The sequence below is a fragment of the Peromyscus leucopus genome, chromosome 4 (assembly GCF_004664715.2).
Source record: "Peromyscus leucopus breed LL Stock chromosome 4, UCI_PerLeu_2.1, whole genome shotgun sequence".
Taxonomy (NCBI): Eukaryota; Metazoa; Chordata; class Mammalia; order Rodentia; family Cricetidae; genus Peromyscus; species Peromyscus leucopus.
The window spans coordinates 7183717-7201838 of record NC_051066.1 but is presented as its reverse complement, the minus strand read 5'-3'; the positions used below and the strand labels follow the sequence as shown (position 1 = coordinate 7201838).

The 18122-nt window shown below is 51.6% G+C and overlaps 1 protein-coding gene across 10 annotated transcripts in view; it reads left to right on the top strand.

Annotated features, from left to right (window-relative positions):
- Positions 1-3085: 3085 nt before the first annotated feature.
- Positions 3086-18122, top strand: part of Prrc2b (proline rich coiled-coil 2B) — a 99635-nt gene continuing 84598 nt past the window's right edge. For 8 of the 10 annotated variants that reach the window (XM_028884680.2, XM_037204574.1, XM_028884676.2 and 5 more), the window contains exon 1: positions 3086-3186. The gene's annotated coding sequence lies outside the window, so the exon portion shown is untranslated. Of the gene's footprint in view, positions 3187-3369; positions 3469-18122 lie in introns of those variants that run through there. The other 2 variants (XM_037204576.1, XM_028884674.2) reach the window with 2 other exon arrangements.

The following is an 18122-nucleotide window of genomic DNA, read 5'->3' as shown; positions in this document are numbered from 1 at the left end:
GACAGGTCTCTCTATGTAGACCAGGCTGGCTTTGAACTCACAGAGAATGGCCTGCTTCTTCCTTTTCAGTGCTGGGATAAAAGTCATACACCACCATGCCCAGTCTCATGAATAGTATTTTTAGTGTGTTAAATAAAATACACAGTTGTTCCGCAGTGGGGTGGTAACGGTTCTAGGACTCCTTGAGAACAACAAAATCCAGCCGGGCGGTGGTGGTGGCGGCGGCGGCGGCGGCGGCGGCGGTGGTGGTGGCGCACGCCTTTAATCCCAGCACTCGGGAGGCAGAGGCAGGCGGATCTCTGTGAGTTCGAGGCCAGCCTGGGCTACCAAGTGAGTCCCAGGAAAGGCGCAAAGCTACACAGAGAAACCCTGTCTCGGGGAAAAAAAAGAAAAAAGAAAAAGAGAGAACAACAAAATCCAAAGATACCTCAGTCTTGTGTATGAAATATCAAGATATTTACCTATGACCTACACACAGCCTCCTGTATCTTTTCATCATTTTCAGATTACTCTTGCTACCCACTACATCTCAGGAGTGATCAAATAGTTGTTTGGCCTTGTTGCCTGAGGAATAATGGCAGGCATAAAAGTCTGTTCATGTCCAGCACGGATGCAGTTTTCCTCTTCTTTCTCTTTTCTCTTTCTTTCTTTTCCTTTCCTTTCCTTTCTTCCTTCCTTCCTTTTTTAAGATAGGGTCTCACTTCATAGTCCAGGCTGACCTTGAACATAGCAATCCTCCTGCTTCAGGTTCCCCAGTGTTACAGATATGAGCCAGCCACCACACCTAGCTTCTCTGAAGATTTCATCCTCAAAGGGTTGAATCAGAGAATGTGGGACCTGTGGATACATATAGCCAACTGTATAGCTAAGATTCATTTTATCTCATGGACCCTACCTTACAAAGATCCTGTGATTATACTGGAGGCACCTAAACCATCCAGGATCCTTAACTGAATCATGTATGAAATGTCCCTTTTGTCATATCAGAGATACAGACAGGTTAGGACTTGGGTGTCACTGACGGTGGGAAGGCTATTGTGCCTCCTACAGTCTGCCTTTCTTCTCTGCCTCATGGGAAGAGCAGCAATGCCTATTTTGTGAGCGCTTGGTGAGGGTTCAGTGTGACTCCAGGGCTGGGTGTCTGTAGCTCAGTTGGCTAGCATACACAAAGCCCTAGGTTTGATCCTCAGCACTGAAGGAACTGTAATCCAGTGCTTGGGAGGTGGAGCAGGAGCATCAGAAGTTCGATGTCATCCTGTAACCCAGGCTGGCCTCTGATTCCCTCCATAGCCGAGGGTGACTTTGAACTTCTGACGGAGCTGCCTCCCTCTCCTCAGTGCTGGGATTCCATACATGTCTGCACCCCCACGCCCTGCTTTGCTTGGTTTTGAAACAGGGTCTTGCTGTGTACCCCAATCTGGTCTCAAATGAACAGCAGTCCTGTTCCAGCTGGAGACAGTGTTGGGGTTACCGACATGTGCCACCATGCCTGGCAGGTTTATTTTAAAGAGGAGAGAAACACACAAGTGCTCGTGGATACAAAGCTATAAAATTGGGAAAGCGTCAGAAAGGTTGTAGAACTCCCCAGAACCTCACTGCCCAGGCACTGGGCCTGGTGGTCCAAGTTCCACTGAAATGGGTTAATCTTTTTGTGGACCCAGCTGAGCAGCCTCGGGAAAGCTGTGTGGCCTCTGCGTCCCTCTTTTTTCTTATCTGTTAACTGGAGCAACAGTGAGAGCTCCGTGCTCCGAGCTGGCATTAAATCAGACAGATCCAGCCCACTAACACAGGGCATGGCGGCAGAGCTGGGATCGAGCCTGTTCAGAAAAATGCCTTTTTTTTTCTTCAGTTACCGAAGCCAGGGCCTCTTGCATAAGAACCACGAATTCGACGACTGAGCTTTACCCCCAACTATTCTTTTGTATTATTGTTTTTGTTTCTTGAATTTGATTTTTAATCGCCAGGGTATCTGGAATAGAGAGAACTCTCCCACCTCGGCGGCACCACACAAGTAACCGCGAGGGGAGCCATTCTCTCTCCCAGACCTTTTGTTTTGCATTCACACAAACACACGGTAACACCCAAGAGGGGTGGTTTATGACATCTTGAACAAAAGGGGCGAAGTGTCTCTACTGTGCACTTGTTAGGGAGTGGACACAAGGACGCGCTGCCTCTGCCTCCCCCTGGACCGTCTGACACCTTCTAACACAGTCCGGGCTGTCGGGAGGGTGGAGGGGGCAGGATCCAGGCCCGATCCCGTTTCTGGGCCCTCCTTCCTGCTGGCCTTCCAGGCCTCAGGTATGCATCCCCTGCCTTCTAGAGCGCTGCGCCCTCCCCTCCCCCCTCCCCATTCTCACCCCAGAGCTCTCCCTGGGGTGTCCCCCCAGTCTGTTCCCAGTCCTCTCTCAGGAGCCCCTTCCCCCACTCCATCGAGGTCCTCTTCGTGGTGGGGGTGGTCTCTACCCCCTCTCCTCTGAGGTCCTCTGCACCACGATCCCCTCTCCATAAAGACGCCCTCTCCATCCAGTTCCTTCTCCACTTTTTCTCCATCCGAACTACCCTCTCCACAGCAGCCTCTTTCCACCGGGGCCCCTTCTCCACCGAGGATCCCTTTTTCCAGGTCCCTTTCACCTAGGTCCCTTCTCCATTAAGGTCTCTCTCCAACCTCGGCTCCTTTCCGTCAAGATCCTTCACTTAGGTCTCTTCTCCACCTAGAACCCTTCTCCATCAAGGTCTCTCTCCATTTAGGCACCTTCTCCACCCAGGCCCCCTCTCCACCGCGTCCCCTCTCCAGCCGAGCTTCCGCTCCATTGAGGTCCCTCTCTTCCGCAGCCCCTCTCTGCACCGCGGCCCAGCCCGCTCCCCGCACCCTCCCTCCCGGGACAGGGGTGGCGCAGCAGGGGGCGCTGCGCGGGCCACCGTGCGGGCGGCGGGCGGGGGCGGCGCGGAGGCGGGGGCGGCGGCGGCGGCGGGGGGCGGGGAGCCGAGCGCGGGCGGGAGGCGGCGGCGAGCCACAGCGCCGAGGCTCCAGCGAGCGCCGAGGAGCGGGAGGAGGAGGCAGGAGCGCAGAGCGCCGAGCCCCGCGCCGCCGCCGCCGCCGCGCAATCCGCCGCCATCCGCCGCCCCCGCGCCCGGCCGCCGCCCGACCGCCATCGCCCGGGCCCGTCGCTCGCGGACGCAGACCAGGTGGGCCGGGGCCGGGGCCGGGACTTGCGCTTTGTCTCCACCGCCGTGCGCTGCGGCGGGCGCGGGGCTGCGGCCTGGTCGGCGCTCTCCAGCTCGCCATTGTTGTGTCTCGGCGGCCAGGGCGGGAGGACGGCGGGCCGGGCGGGGCCGGGATCTGATCGCGGTCGGGATCGAGCCGGAGGGCTCTCCTGCGCCTGGGGACCGCGGCCTCGTAGGCCGGGGCGGGGGACGCGGGACCCCGAGGACGCCCGGAACCGCAGGCCGAGCGCCGCCCCGGCTCGGGTGGGTTCGGCTGCGGGAAGCGGGGTGGTGTTTTCACGGCACCGGGAGCCGTAGCTAAAAATGTTTAATAATAAACAGGATGTCGCTGCTCGGGGCCTGCCAGATTGATGAAATTTTTTTTTCCTTCGCCTACCTTTTAAGAGAAATGCAGCCCTGTTGAGGTAGTGGGCCTCTCCAGAGAGGATCTGCCTGCACAAAAGTGGACGCTGCTTTCCTTTCTTCTTTGTAAATACCGTGGGGAGACGAAGCCCACTGTTAGGCAAGAATAGGTGTCGTCCCCCCCCCCAGCAATGGTGAGCTTGAAGGAAGTGGGAGAAGGGGGGCGCCGATGCTCTCCGGAGTGTGTCATTTGCTAATGGCTGCCTGGGAGAAGCCTTCATAAAAGCCTGTCTTTTGCAGGATAGTTAAATTTCACCTACGGCTTTCTTCCCTGGAAAGGTTAGCGTGTATTTTCGGCGTGTTGTCTGCATTATACATATCCTTTGGGCTTTCAGTCCGTCCGTTTGAAGCCTTGGCGTCTTTTCTTGGCAGTACAACTGCCAGGGGCTCGTATTGTATCGTAATGTCTGCACCGTCGTGGTGCAGGCTGGGACCTGAGGGGTACAGGCTGTAGAGTGGAATACCTGCTGCCTCCACCTCCAAACCCAAGGACTCCTCAGCCTTCACTGGCAGAGAGGCATGACTTGGCATGCAGTCGGTGCTCCATGGTTACTCTGTGCTGTCAACCTAGGATAGAAGGTTGGCCACTTGTGGTGTCATCCATGCTGGAGCATGCCACAGGTGCTGACTTGAAGTGGCGACATTGGAGAAGGGATTCAAAACATTGGGTATTGTAGGACCGCTGGGAGTTCCAGGCCAGCCTGGGCTACATCGTGAAAACCTAACAAAATACCCACATTATTAGGTACTGGGTCAGTGTGGGCTTCTGGGGAATGAGCCCAATGGGAAGGCATGTGTGGACCTCAAGAACCTACTGGCTCCCTAGTGCAGGGGGCGTTGTTCTAGAGGGTAGCTGGGCTCCAGTGGGCTGGAACAGGCAGGAACCCTGCGAGTCCTGGCTTTGGAAGGTAACTGCCCTCCTTGGGGATGGGCAAGTAATTGGGAGCCTTCAGCTTGTTGAGGCAAGTGTGCCTTTGGAGCCCTGTTCAGGTACTCTTTAGTTACTTGACTCAAGTCTCTGAGCCCCAGCTCTTGCATCTATAAAATGGGAGCAATTACGACTGCTCGTGTATCTCGTGGGAGCCTCAGGTAAGATCAACAGCAGAGCGTTTCCATCCGTGGGAAGGTGGTAGACATGTATGTTCTTGCTGGTTCCTTAGTTTTGCTGGTCACTTTTAATTCCTTTTTTTTCCTCCTGCTGTGGCTTATGGAATTGTGACACACACCCCCCCAAATGCTGTGACCAGCAGGTATTTTTTATATTCTCTTTATTACCCTCGTGCCTAAAAGCACTGACTTAGAAGCACTGGCTGGGCTGACTTAGAAGACCCAGCCCAGCCAGATTCTGAGGAGGATGGGAGACCATGGGAGGGCCGAGGACAGTAAATGAGGGCACTCGCTGGAGGGGGACGACAACAATGACGGAAGACCAATATTGGTCTCACTCTTGAGTGATAACTGAGGCCTAGATTGCCTCTTGGACTAACCCTGAGTAACTTGTTGGTCCCCGCTTGGATAAACAGTGACTTGCATCCGGAGGGGGTGGGGGATCGTCTCACCTCCTTTGGCTTCATCATCCAGCTGAGTGTTAAAGGAACTGCCAGGCCCTTTATTCTCCTGCTGTTTGGCTCCTCCACCTCGCCGCCCTTAGCCTAGCCTGCTGATGGCCGGCGGGTAGGGAAGACAGGTCTGCTGTCCCTGCCCCCAAGATTTTAATTCCCTGGGCCGATCGTGTGGCACCCTGGTGGGGCCTGGAATGGGTGAGGGGAAATCCCCGGGCACTTAGAGGCAAAAGCTTTGGAGAGTGGAGTTTCTGGAATGGCCGGTCAGAACTGGCTTTTGAGCCTTGGCTTTGCTGTGGGTTTCTTGCTTGGCCTCTTAACTGTCTTCCATCCAGTTTGAACACACACACATACACACACACACACACACACACACGTCACTTTTTCTCTGAAAAATTATTTTATTATATTTTTAAGTTTTTTTTTTTCTTAACTTACAAAAAGTACCAACTCACGTTGCTGTGGGTTGGTTACATTGCCCATTGTTCTACCCTTTAGGATTGATCATTTCGGTGTTAGTTTCTATTTCAAACCAGAATAGGTTGGGAGGAGCAGTGCATGTATTTCAAAATTCCATAACCAGGCTCCTCTGCTGTCAAATGTTTGGATCATGTTACAGGCCGCAGGTATTAATAGGGCCTGTCCAGAGCAGATCTTTAAACATTTTCCTCGTAGAAAAGGAAAGGAAGAACATGGCCAGCAGACATCTGTTGGGTTTTATGCTGTGAGCTTGTTATTTTTGGTTTTGAAATGAATATTGTGTGCAGAGGCGGGGCTTAGTTAGTCAAAGGCCATTTTCCCCGAATCCTGGTCGATTGTATTTATTGTGTGTGTGTCTGTTTGTGTCCCGTGGTACTCCAGTGGTGGTCCTAGGGCACCTGTGGGAGTTGGTTCTCTTCTTCAATCGTGTGGGTCCTCAGGTTCAAACGCAGGTTGTCAGGGTTGGTGCCAGGCGCCCCTCCTGCCGGGCCGTCTCTCGGCCCTCCGTGTTTATTAGTGTTATTTTTTGGCTTTGCATAGACTGGGGTGCATTTGGATGGGACCACACATGGCCTGTGGTGCTGAAGCTTGGAAAGAGGGGTGGTTAGCTTTCGGAGCGGGAACATTGTTTACCATGAGCCTTTAGGTTTCACAGGGGCCCTTTGGCCTCCTCACCTGGGAGCTGGCAAACCTGGGCCTCACTGTGGGTGATGCCACTGTTTACACCAGCAGGCCCGTGGGAAATCTGTGTGCCAGGAGGACGTTTGCCTTGGGGACTGGAGTCAGGAGCCTTGCTAGAGCTTTGTTCTCAACTGCACCTCTTTTTTTTTTTAATCCTGGGGTAGCTGAGAAACATGATTTCCAAAACTTCACCAGTGCTGTGGCGATGCTGGTGGGTGAAGCTTCTCATGCTGTAGGAGGTGGCTGGCCATGCAGGGTGAAGTCCACCTCGAGGGCTATTGTCTGAAATGTTTGCCTCTGTCTCTCTCTCTGCAGCCAGCCTAGGTCCTTTATCCCCCCTTCCCAGACCATTGGCTCTTCCTCTCTGGTGTTGGGAGAAGCTGATTACATTTTCAGTCCTCTGGTCGTTCGCCAGATACTCGGCCTCACTTCTCTGCCATTGTGCAGCGCCCTTTAAAATAATAACGTCTCCAAACCCCTGTGATTAAAGCGAAATCCCCGAAGAAAACAGTCAGAAGACACTGAAAAGGATTAATAAGAAAATACACGCCAGCTACCCTCACCCCTGACTAGAGGGAACTAGCCCGAATCTGTTGCCATCTTTGCACCCGGAACATTCCACACACAGTGCAGTTGACAGCTTGGTCTTCCTCTGAATGTATTTCATGCGTCTGCCGTGATTTATTTAATCTTGCAATTTGTCAGACAATGTGGTTGTTACTCATCTCTCCCCTCCCCCAACAAGACATTCCTGTCTTGTTCTTATCTCTGGTTATCTCTCTGGTGGGGTTTCTGAGGTCAAAGGGTGTGAGGCCTATTCTGGTTTTCTTCTGGAATTTTCAGTCCTACGACCTTCCTCTTCTGTCTGGAACCACCAGGTTCTGGGTGGCTCTACCTGGATCAGGGTCTTTTTATTTTTTAAGATTTATTTTTAGTATTTTTAATTATGTTTATCTATGTTGGTATGTGCACGGGACTGTAGTGCTCACAGAGTTCAGAGTTCTGGGTGTTGGATGCCCTGGAGCTGGAATTACAGGTGATTGTTAGCAGCCTGATGTGGGTGCTAGGAGCCAGACTCGATCCTTTGCAAGAAAAGAACTGATCTTAATGCTTCCCCATCTCTCCAGTCCCTGGCTCAGGAGCTCCATCAGACTGGAGTGAGCGGAGACCAGGCACTTGTCTCAGACCCCCAGTTGTTCTAGAGGTATGGCAGGAAGCCCCTCCCAAGAGAGACTGGGGAACCCCTCAACCTGTCATTACTTTCTTTTTTGGTATGTTCTGATTAAAGGTGTGAGCCACCACCCCAGGGGTAGGTGGGTGGGGTGGGGTGGGTAGTGGTTTCTTTATGAGTCTCTGTAGCACTTGATGAGGAATATGCAATGTAGGCCAGGTTGGCTTCAAACTCACGGTGATCCAAACTGGTCATGGTGGTGAATGCCTTTAATCCCAGCAAAGACAGGGGGATCTCTGTGAGTTCGAGGACAGCCAAGGCTACACAGAGAAACCCTGTCTTGAAAATCCAAAAAACCAAACAAACAACAAAACCCCCAAACCTCACAGAGATTCACCTATTTCTGCCTCCTTGGGGCTGGTGATTAAAGATGTGGGCTACTGTGCTTTGCTGTGTAACCCAGATGGGCCTTGAGTTGGCAATCCTCCTGCCTCCACTTCCCGAGTACCAAGATCACAGTATGTGCTGCCGTCTTGGCTCTGCTTTTCTTTTCTTTCTTTTTTTTTTTTTTTTTTTTTTTTTTTCCGAGACAGGGTTTCTCTGTGTAGCTTTGCGCCTTTCCTGGAACTCGCTTTGGAGACCAGGCTGGCCTCGAACTCACAGAGATCCGCCTGGCTCTGCCTCCCGAGTGCTGGGATTAAAGGCGTGCGCCACCACCGCCCGGCCCTGGTTCTGCTTTTCTTTATCACATTTTTTACAATTTGTAAACAAAGTTTTAAAAATAATTTTTATTTTAATTTTGGTGTGTATGTGTACAGTGTATGCATATATGCATGAATGTGTGCATGCTTGTGGAGGTGTGCGGTTGAGTTTGCCATCTGCCTGGGTCACTCTTCACCATATGTATCAAGGTATGGTCTCTTGAACCCAGAACTCATTGATCTGGCTAGTCTAGCTAGCCAGCCTGCCTCCGTGATCCCCAGTTTCTTCTTCTGTGTGTACTGCATTGCAGGTGGGCCGTCATGCTCACCTGGCTTTTTTGGGGTGCTGGGTGTTTGAACTCTGGTTTTCTTTTTGTTTTTAAAGATTTATTTATTAATTATGTATACAGAAGAGGGGGCCAGATCTCATTACGGATGGTTGTGAGCCACCATGTGGTTCCTGGGAATTGAACTCAGGACCTCTGGAAGAGCAGTCAGTGCTCTTAACCGCTGAGCCATCTCTCCAGCCCAAACTCTGGTTTTCATGTGTGTGCAGGGAGCACTTTACACACAGAATCATCTCCCCAGCCCCTAAGCAATTTTTATTGTGCTAAAAATTCATTGTAAGTGTTCAGTTCAGTGGCTTGTCACAGTGGCACACACTCACTACCAACCATCTCGGGGTGGCATCATCATCGTCCTGAACTGAAAGGCCATGCTTTAGACACTTCCTCTTCCTCCCAGCCTCAGGCAGCCGCCGGCCTGCTTTGGGTCTGAGTTTGACCATTTTGGGCACCTCGTATCAACAGGATACCACAGTTCATCATTGTATCCCTGGCTTCCTTTTCTTAGCATGCTCCCAGGACTCATTCCATGATGTAGTGTGTTTCAGAGCTTCCTGAGGCTGAGACAGGAGGATCGAGAATCTCAGTGTAGTCTGGACTGCAGAGCCAGACCCTATCTTAAAAACAGACAGCAGCATGGCCAGGTGGCTCAGCAGGTAAAGGCGCATGCCACCAACAGTGCAAGCCTGATGACCTGGGTTCGAATCACGGTAGAGCTAGAAGGAGAGACTCGAGCCTTCAGAGTTGTCCTCTGACCACCTCATACTGGAGGTGTCACCCCCACCCTCTCCCCATCATACATGGCACATGCTTTTTTGCGTACATATGTACTACACTTTCTTCATCTGTAGTGGACCGCTAGTAAGCACAGCTGTTTTTAATCTGTGGAACTCTCCCCGCCCCGCCCCGCCCCACGGTGCGTGCTATTGTTTCCTGTGTACGTGTGCTCTCAGGGTCACCTGTAAATGAGGTGAACTAGAGAATTGTGTAAGAGGGTCTCACGCCAGGCCAGCAGAGTCAGGTTCAAATCCACCTGGGAAAGTTGGGGTGGTGTTCTGGAGTTTGTGGTGGCATTGAAATAAGCACCAACTTGGAGGTAGTACGCCGAGGCCTGGGGTGTTAAAAATGGGTTTTACGTTGAGGTCAGAAACTGCAGATCCCTGGAGAGTTCATGCTTTTCAGGGTACTGAGGCTCTTTGAATGTGGACATTCTGTAAGTGCTCAACCTCCCAGCATGCCTTGGGTCATGCCTTTGTAAAGATGATGGGATGGAGGAAGGGGACTGGCCAGCGCCCTTACCCAGGTCTTTTTGTGTTCCCCAGAGCTTTTTGGGCAGGTGGTGTTTACAGACAGTCCAGAGCTTAAAGAACAGCTCTTTTCCCACAAGGACAGAAAATACAGGCCTGTCCTGGGAGGGACCGGGTCCCTCCTGCCTGGGTGACCTGTCTGGGACTAAATGGGCTCAGTGTTTAGAATTCACTAGGGAGAGCAGGGGGTTGTTTTGAGACACAACATGACATTTTCTGGTGTTTGTTTCCCTGATAAATTAATTACAAAAGTGCCTACGTGTATATATACAATACTGGTTTAAACAAAAGAAGGAAAGAGAAATGCAAGCATTTTTCTCCCAATCTCCCCAGCGATGAGCAGTTTACAGTGAGTGTTTATCCTGCAGTTTATCTTACACTGGTAAATGTAGAATTAATGGGCTTGGGGAAAGGCAGTTTTAGAAAACAAACGGGGTGGGCTGGGGTGCAGCTGGGGTGCAGAGATGCAGCTCAGGGGCTGGGGTGCAGCTGGGGTGCAGAGATGCTGCTGAGGGACTGGGGTGCAGCTGGGGTGCAGAGATGCTGCTGAGGGGCTGGGGTGCAGCTTAGCAGCAGAGCACACACAAGGTCCTAGGTTCTGGATCCAAGATTGTGAAAAACAAACAAATCAACAGTGGGATCACCTGGCTACATTAGAGCATGCGTTTTCAAACGTACCGAGGGTTTCTCCTTATTAATAGAAACAAATATGACTTATTAATATTTGAGAAATGTTTATTAGGTTTTTTAAAATGAACAAATGTATTAAAAAAAAAACAATGCAAAATAGCAGCTCAGTCATCTAAAAATAGCTCAATCCCATGGCCCAGATATTCCCAGTAGACTTATTTATTTTTTTAAAAAGAGGTCTCACTAGCTGGCCTGGGACTCGCTATGTAGACCAGGCTGCCTTTAGCTCACAGAGGTCTGCCTGCCTCTACCCCAGGTGCTGAGATGAAAGGCTTGTGCCACCACACCTGTTAATACATATAGTAAGCTGGGTGTGGTGGCTTATGCCTTTAATCCCAGCACCCAAAAGTAAAAGTTTTTTTTTTAAACTTTACAAATGATAAAAAGTGTAAGAAGAAAAGCAGAACCAAGATGGTAGCACACTGTAATCTTACTACTTGGGAAGTGAAGGCAGGAGGATTGCCATTTGTCTCAGGGTTTCTATTGCTGTGATGAGACACCATTACCAAAACACTTCAGCATCGCTGTCCATCACTGAAGGAGGTCAGGACAGGAACTCAAACAGGGCAGGATCTCAGAGGCAGGAGCTGATGCAGAGGCCATGGAGGGTGCTGCTTCCTGGCTTGCTTCCCCTGGACTACTCAGCCCACCTCCTTATAGAACCCAGAACCACCTGCCCAGGGATGGCACCACCCACCATGGGCCGGGCCCTTCCCCATGGATCACTAATTGAGAAAAGACTTTACAGCTGGATCTCATGGAGGCATTTCCTCAGCGGAGGCTCCTTCCTCTGATGACTCTAGCTTGTGTCAAGTTGACACAGAACCAGCCAGTACACCATTCAAGGCCAATCTAGGTTTCATAGCTGAGTATGGTGGTGCACATCTTTAACACCAGTATCGGGAGGCAGAGGCATGTGTATCTCTGTAAGTTCCAGGCCAGCCATGACTACATGGTGAGATCCCGTCTCAAAAATTGTGTGTGTGTGTGTGTGTGTGTATGCATATGCATGCATGCATGCATGCATGCACGCACTCATACAAGCATACTCATACATGAGGGGAGGTGCCGTGGTGCATGTATGGAGGTCGGATGACAGCTTCCTTTTCAGAAGCGTGGTGTGTATTAAGTAGCCCGTAAGGGTGTTGGCAGACTGCTACCTTGAGCAGCGTCCTGCTAAGAATCATAGTCCGCCCTCTGTGTGACTGCTTCCGTTTGTCTACGGTAGAATTGAGGTAGTGGCTCTTAGTGCAAGGCCTTTGCAGTCTTCTTGGGTAGTAGTAGGGTTAGAGGTTGCGATCTGCTGGTCTGTGTGCAGAATGGATTTGTGGAGGTGGTCTGTGGTGCAGGGAGGACCGTGTCGTGAGCTGCTCTGGTCTGTCAGGTGAGGACCCACGTGCTGCTGGGCGGCGGGTGTAGTGGGGACTAAAGAGATAGTCCTTGGTGTTGACGTGAACTCCTGGTGCTTGCTCACTGGAGCCTGGTGCATGCAGTCCACAGCCTGCCTGCCTCTCTGGAGTTTCCTGGGGCCCTCTGGGGTAGTGCAGTCCTCAGTGGCACGTGTTTGGATGCTGGGCCTCTTTAGAATCTCCTAGAATGGCCTTGCACAGATCTCCCCAACTCTTTTAACATTTTTATTATTAAAATTTATTTAGCTGGGTGGTGGCGGCACACGCTTTTAAATCCCAGCACTCGGGAGGCAGAGGCAGGCGGATCTCTGAGTTCAGGGCCAGCCTGGTCTACAGAGTGAGTTCCAGGACAGCCAGGGCTACACAGAGAAACCCTGTCTGAAAAAAACAAACAAAATGACATATTTGTGTGTGTGCACATGCATGTGTGGAGGGTAGAGGACACCGTATGGGAGTCGGTTCTCTCCTGCCATGTAGGTTCCACGGACTAAGCGGGAGCTGTAGGTTTGGCAGCCAGCGCCATGACCTGCCGAGCCTCCTGTGTTTTGTTTTAGATTTTTGAGACAGGGTCATGTGTTGCTTGGGTTGGCCGTTAACTCACTAGGAAGCTGAGGATGCTCATGGCTTTACCACACTGAGGCATAGAGTGACTGAAGAGGCAGATCTGGTGAGGCCTGGCGCGGGGTGTCAGGCATCTGGGAAGGGGTAGCCTGGGCTGCAGTGCCCAGAGGAGGCTGTCTAGACTTGAGTGCTGTCATCTCTCTGCTGCTTCTGTGACTCAAACCTAGGAGTTTACGGGAAGAGAGGCATGACCCCCACCCCACCTATGCCCTCTGTGGTGGGTGCAGGGTCTGCTTTGGGGTCCACTGCCTTCAAGTCCAGAAGCTTTAAGCTGGGGACCTGGGGCCAGTTATTTGCTCTTTTTGCTCTGACCGGCTCGCTTGTAGATTGCTGTAGCAGCAGCGCCTTCCTAGAACGGAGGAGAGGATTTGGAAGGTCATGCTTAAATGTTTATAAGGCACCTGGCACGAGCCAAGCAGGCTCTCAATAAACAGGAGAGCTATTAATGGTCTGAACTCAGCACTCAAGGAGGGCCCAGGGGTTTGGAGTAGGCAGGCTGCACACTTGGGACTCCTTTGTTTACTAGATGCTGAGGCTTCTAATTGTGCTAAACTCTGCTGCAGACCCAGATCCAACAGCCACACCCTTTCCTCCAGGGGCTCAGACCCTTGACCAGACCAACACTGGCTGGCCTTCCTGGGAAGCAGGTGCCCTGGGCTCTTTCTGCTACTCACATCTCCAAGAATTGTACGGGGCTCTTCCTGGAGTCTTCTGGAGAGAGAGTGAAGGATGGGTGAGGGCCCCGGGGCCTGGCTGGACGGAGCTCTGCAGCTAGCTGGCCACAGCTCTGAGTTGGTCTCCTCACACAGGACTTCTTCTCACCCACCTGCAGTAGGACGGTGAATCCATGACCTCTTAGTTCTGGGAGACTCAGTTTCTTTAGCTGCTGTGTGAGGGAGGAGCAACCGCCTCATGTCACCACTGTCACGCCGCACTGGTATGCTGGTGGACACACTGGCTCAGGGTGGGGAACCAGGGCAGCCGGTGTAGGTTCTGCATTTTGCTTTACTGAGGCCCCCAAAACAAGGCATCAGTGACCATCCAGGCTTGTTACAAAATCTAAGCACTTGCGTAACATGGGAAGTAGAAAATGAAAGTCCTTGCTTCCTTGCTGCTGGTCTTCTGTTCATCCAGAGGAGTGCTGTCCTGAGAACTGTCCCCAACAAGGCTGTTGTAGCTATAACTCTGTGCCCGTGACACCCGGCCTGCTCCGGCCTGCTCCGGCCTGCTCCAGCCTGCTCCGGCCTGCCTTCATGCAAAAGACCTCTCAGATGTGTCTCCCCTGGGAAGAGGCCACTGTGTTTCTCCGCGTATCCTGGATGATTCATGGTGCTAGGCTGGCAAAGTTGACTGGGAACAAAGAATAGATTTAATTAGCTGATGAGTTCTGCTCTCCTGAGACTTCACCATTGTTGCTGACATTCAACGTCCAGGGAATGGGACAAGGTGGGCTGAGTCTCCAAGATGTAGACTGGTTAGGATAAGACTTTTTTGGTTCAGGCAGGTGTGATGGGGAGTTCTGTTTGTGGGATAAATATCTATGTGTGAAAGATGTAATATTACCCCCTCCCCCCGCTTCCCCCCATACGGTTTCTCTCTGTAGCCCCGGCTGTCCTGGAACTCACTCTGTAGCCCAGGCTAGCCTTGAACTCACAGAGATCCGCCTGCCTCTGCCTCCCGAGTGCTGGGACTTAGTTTTCTTAATCTTTGTTCCTTCTGACCTGGTCTTGTCTGGGGAGCCCAGTGGCCATCCTGCCTTTTTTCTAAGGCATTGAGAAGAAACAGTGTGTGGGTTCCCTGCAGAACCTTTCTGTGGGGATCAGTGAGACCAAGTCAGCCCTTTTCCTTCCCCACCTTCAGAATTTACCTTTATTTTCCTTAAAGAGAAGGTAGACCCTGGGGCCGGTTCCTTGTAAACAATCCTCTGGAGAGAGCTGTGGCTCCGAGGGAGGGGAGGGAGGGCATTGCCATCTTTCTTGGTTCTGAGGACAGCCACCTCCACAGCTCTTTGTGGGCTGCTCTGTGCCGTCAAGGTGTTCAGCTGGCCTCGTAGGTGGGCCTCACTCAAGTTAACTGGAGGCTCAGAGTGGCCTGCTGAGAAGGATCTCCTTAGGGATTTTTTATTTGTTTAAATCTCACTGCGGAGCCCTGGCTGGACTCAAAGTCAAAGCATGCTCCTTGGGTCTGCCTCCCCAGTGCAGAGAGGACAGGTGTGTGCCTCCTCATCTGACCCCTTGGGGCTTCTCAGGGGCATCAGCACTGCCAGCTTCTGCCTCCTCCAGCACTGCAGCAGCCTGGGATGCAGACAGAGAAGGTGGGTTTTGCTTTGTTTTGAGTGGGCTGTGCTTTGCCTCATCCCTAACACCCTTAGCACATTCCCCACCCTCTCTAGCCTTTCAGTTCGCTGAAAAAATGTGGAGGCGCACGCCTTTAATCCCAGCAGAGGCAGACCCAGGTGGATCTCTGTGAGTTCGAGGCCAGCCTGGTCTACAGAGTGAGTTCCAGGACAGCCAGGGCTACACACAGAAATCTGTCTTGAAAAACCAAAATAAAAAAAAAATGTGGTTCACAGAAATGTCGTCAGGTAGTGAACAAGTACTGGTCCAAGTGTGTAAGGTGTGGCAGCTGATCACTTGCATGCTGTCTAGGAGCCAGGCGGCTAGGCAGGTAGAGGTTTTTGCCTACAGGCATCATGTCAGGAGTAAGTTGTGGTGGACGGAGAGAGCCGATTCCCACAGGTTGTCCCCTGACCTGTCTGAGTGCATGCACACACACACACACACACACACACACACACACACGCACACACAAAATAATAAATAAAGCATAATAAAAATTATGTCTTTTGAGACAGGATTTTTTTTTTTTTTTTTTTTTTTTTTTTTTCGAGACAGGGTTTCTCTGTGTAGCTTTGGAGCCTGTCCTGGAACTCACTTGGTAGCCCAGGCTGGCCTCGAACTCAAAGAGATCCGCCTGGCTCTGCCTCCCGAGTGCTGGGATTAAAGGCGTGCGCCACCACCGCCCCGGCGAAAAAAAATTTTTTTTAAAACCATAAAAATTTTGTTGTTGCCCCTCAGGATTGAACATAGGTCCGATAGCCTATATGGTAGGTAAGCAATCTACTCCTGAGCCACATCCCAGTCCTGGCTTCCATTTTTATTTTATAGATGTAGAAAGTTACTAAATTACCTTACAACTGGAGTCCATCTCCTAATATCCTCTAGTCATCTGAGAAATAGTGGTCCAGGGCAGCAGGTAAAGGCTGTAACGGCAAGTGAGCCCAGCAGAGACTTGAGACAGACCATCTCCCTGGTGGGAGCAGCCTGGGTGTTTTGGGTTTTTTTTTTTAATTTGTTTTCAAACACAGGGTTTCTCTGTGTAGCTCTGACTATCCTGGAACTCGTTCTGTAGACCAGGCTGGCCTCGAACTGCCTGGCTGAGGCTTTCTTCTCTTCTCTTTCCTTATTTATTTAGACATGGTCTTACTGTGTAGCCCAGGCTGGCCTGGAACTAATAGCAATCCTGCTCCCTTGCTCTCCTTAGTGCTAGGATCACAGGCATGGGCCGTCATACCTGGGGTCTCTTCGCTGCTTTAGGCTGTGACTGGAGATTTTGTGTGCTTTTCTGAGTTTGGGACTCAGGAGTCTGAGAGAGCTCCTTTCGGAACATGTGCTCTGCTTTGTGAATTGATCATCCCCCCCCCCCGCACCATTTTAGGTGGGCTCCATGTACCAAAAATTTGTGTGTATTTTTCCTCTTTTGTGTTTATGACTTCCGTCTTTAAATTGTTACATTTGTGTATGTGGATTGTGTCCCCCACCTTTGCACAGTGGCTCTCTTTTCACTAGTGTCTCCCCCATCCAACATTACATTTGTGGGGTTCATCCACGAAGCCTTGTGTTTGTTTGTTCTCACTGCTGAGTAGCATCTGGCTCTGTGAGTACAGTGTTTGCCGCTGCAGCAGTGGTGGGCATCTGGCCTGTTTCCGTCCGGCTCCTCCAGGTCACGAGGCATCAGCAGTCTCGGGTCTTCGGGGTGTGTGTGTGTGTGTGTGTGTGTGTGTGTGTGTGTGTGCGTGCGCGCGTGTGTCACGGGCGGGTGTGGCGGTGGTGCAGGTGCATTTCCAGTCATGGCTGGATTATTAGCACGGTGCTGGGAGCTGTCGTGGCCCCACATACTTGCCAGCCCGTGGGTCCTTTAAGGGTGTAATTTCTGCCTAAACTGATCTCTAGATTCATGTAATTCCAGGGACAGTCCCAGCAGGCTTTTTTTTTCCCTGTTGGCATTTGTTTGGAAGTAGACAAACCGATTTCTCAGATTTCTTTGAAAATGCAAAAAGCCAAGAATAATCAGCATTTCTGAAGAACAGAGCCGAGGGACTCTCCCACCAGGTAGGAAGGTTTCAGAAAGTAACAGTAATGAAGACGGTGACATATGGGCAGGGCAGAAGGGACAGGCGGGTGAGTGGATGGAAAGGCATGTCTGGGAACAGATGGCACGACTTCAGATTGTCCGCTGTGGCCCTGCCTGCTGTTCACCTTCCCGTTACTGTAACACATACCCGTGGCAAGTTACTTGACAAGGAGAAAGGTTTAATTTGGCCCACAGGTTTTCAGCCTCCAGTCCATGACCTTGTTCATGACCCTGTGACAGAGCAGCACATGTTCCTAGGAGTGTGAGACACTCAACTCCTTACCACCCAGGGAGCAGAAAGAGGAGAGCGGGGCGTGGTGGTGCACACACCTTCAGTCCCAGCACTGGGAAGGGGAAGGCAGAGGCAGGTGGATCTCAGAGTTTGAGGCTAGCCTAGTCTATGCAGTGAGTTCCAGGACAGCCAGGGCTGTGTAGAGAGCCTGTCTCAAAAGAAGAGTAGGTAGGGAAGAGTGAGCCCCCCTTTTTTGGGCATGGCTCCTTTGACCGGAAGACCAGCTGCTGAGCCCTACGTAAGGTTCTGCCATCTCCCATGGTGCCATCTGGGACTGGGGGGTTGAGGTGGGGTCAAGGCTTTGACTCGTACGACCTAGTGGCATTTACAATCCACAGTCTCCCACCTTGGAGCCTCCGTCCTGGTCGTCTTGGCGGGGGCTCTGCCTGCCGCATGGCTGCCTTGTCCACTGCACCGTGGCCGTCCGTCCGTCAGTCGGTCGGTCTGGAGCCTGTCTTTACTGTGGTTTTGAGCCCTGGTTTTCTAGATTCTATGTGCATCATTTTCAGGAACTCAGACATCCAAAGGCAGCAGCTGTCTTAAACAGTGAGGTGCTTTCCACCTGAGAAAGGCCAAGCCCAGAAACGGGCAGCTTTGGCCCGTGAGGGCTCAGCGTTTTTACTTGTCACTAAAAACTGGGGACTGAGTCAGCCATTGGTGGGCTGGACAGGAATGGCTTGGTGATGTTTGCTGATTTGCTTGATTAGAGGGCAGTCCTGGGCATACATAGAGTCTGGAAGGCGTTTTTCCTTCCCATACATTTCTATACCATCTGCTGACTGTTGGATCCTTGTAACTAGAGTTTTCCTGCCTGGCCCACAGTC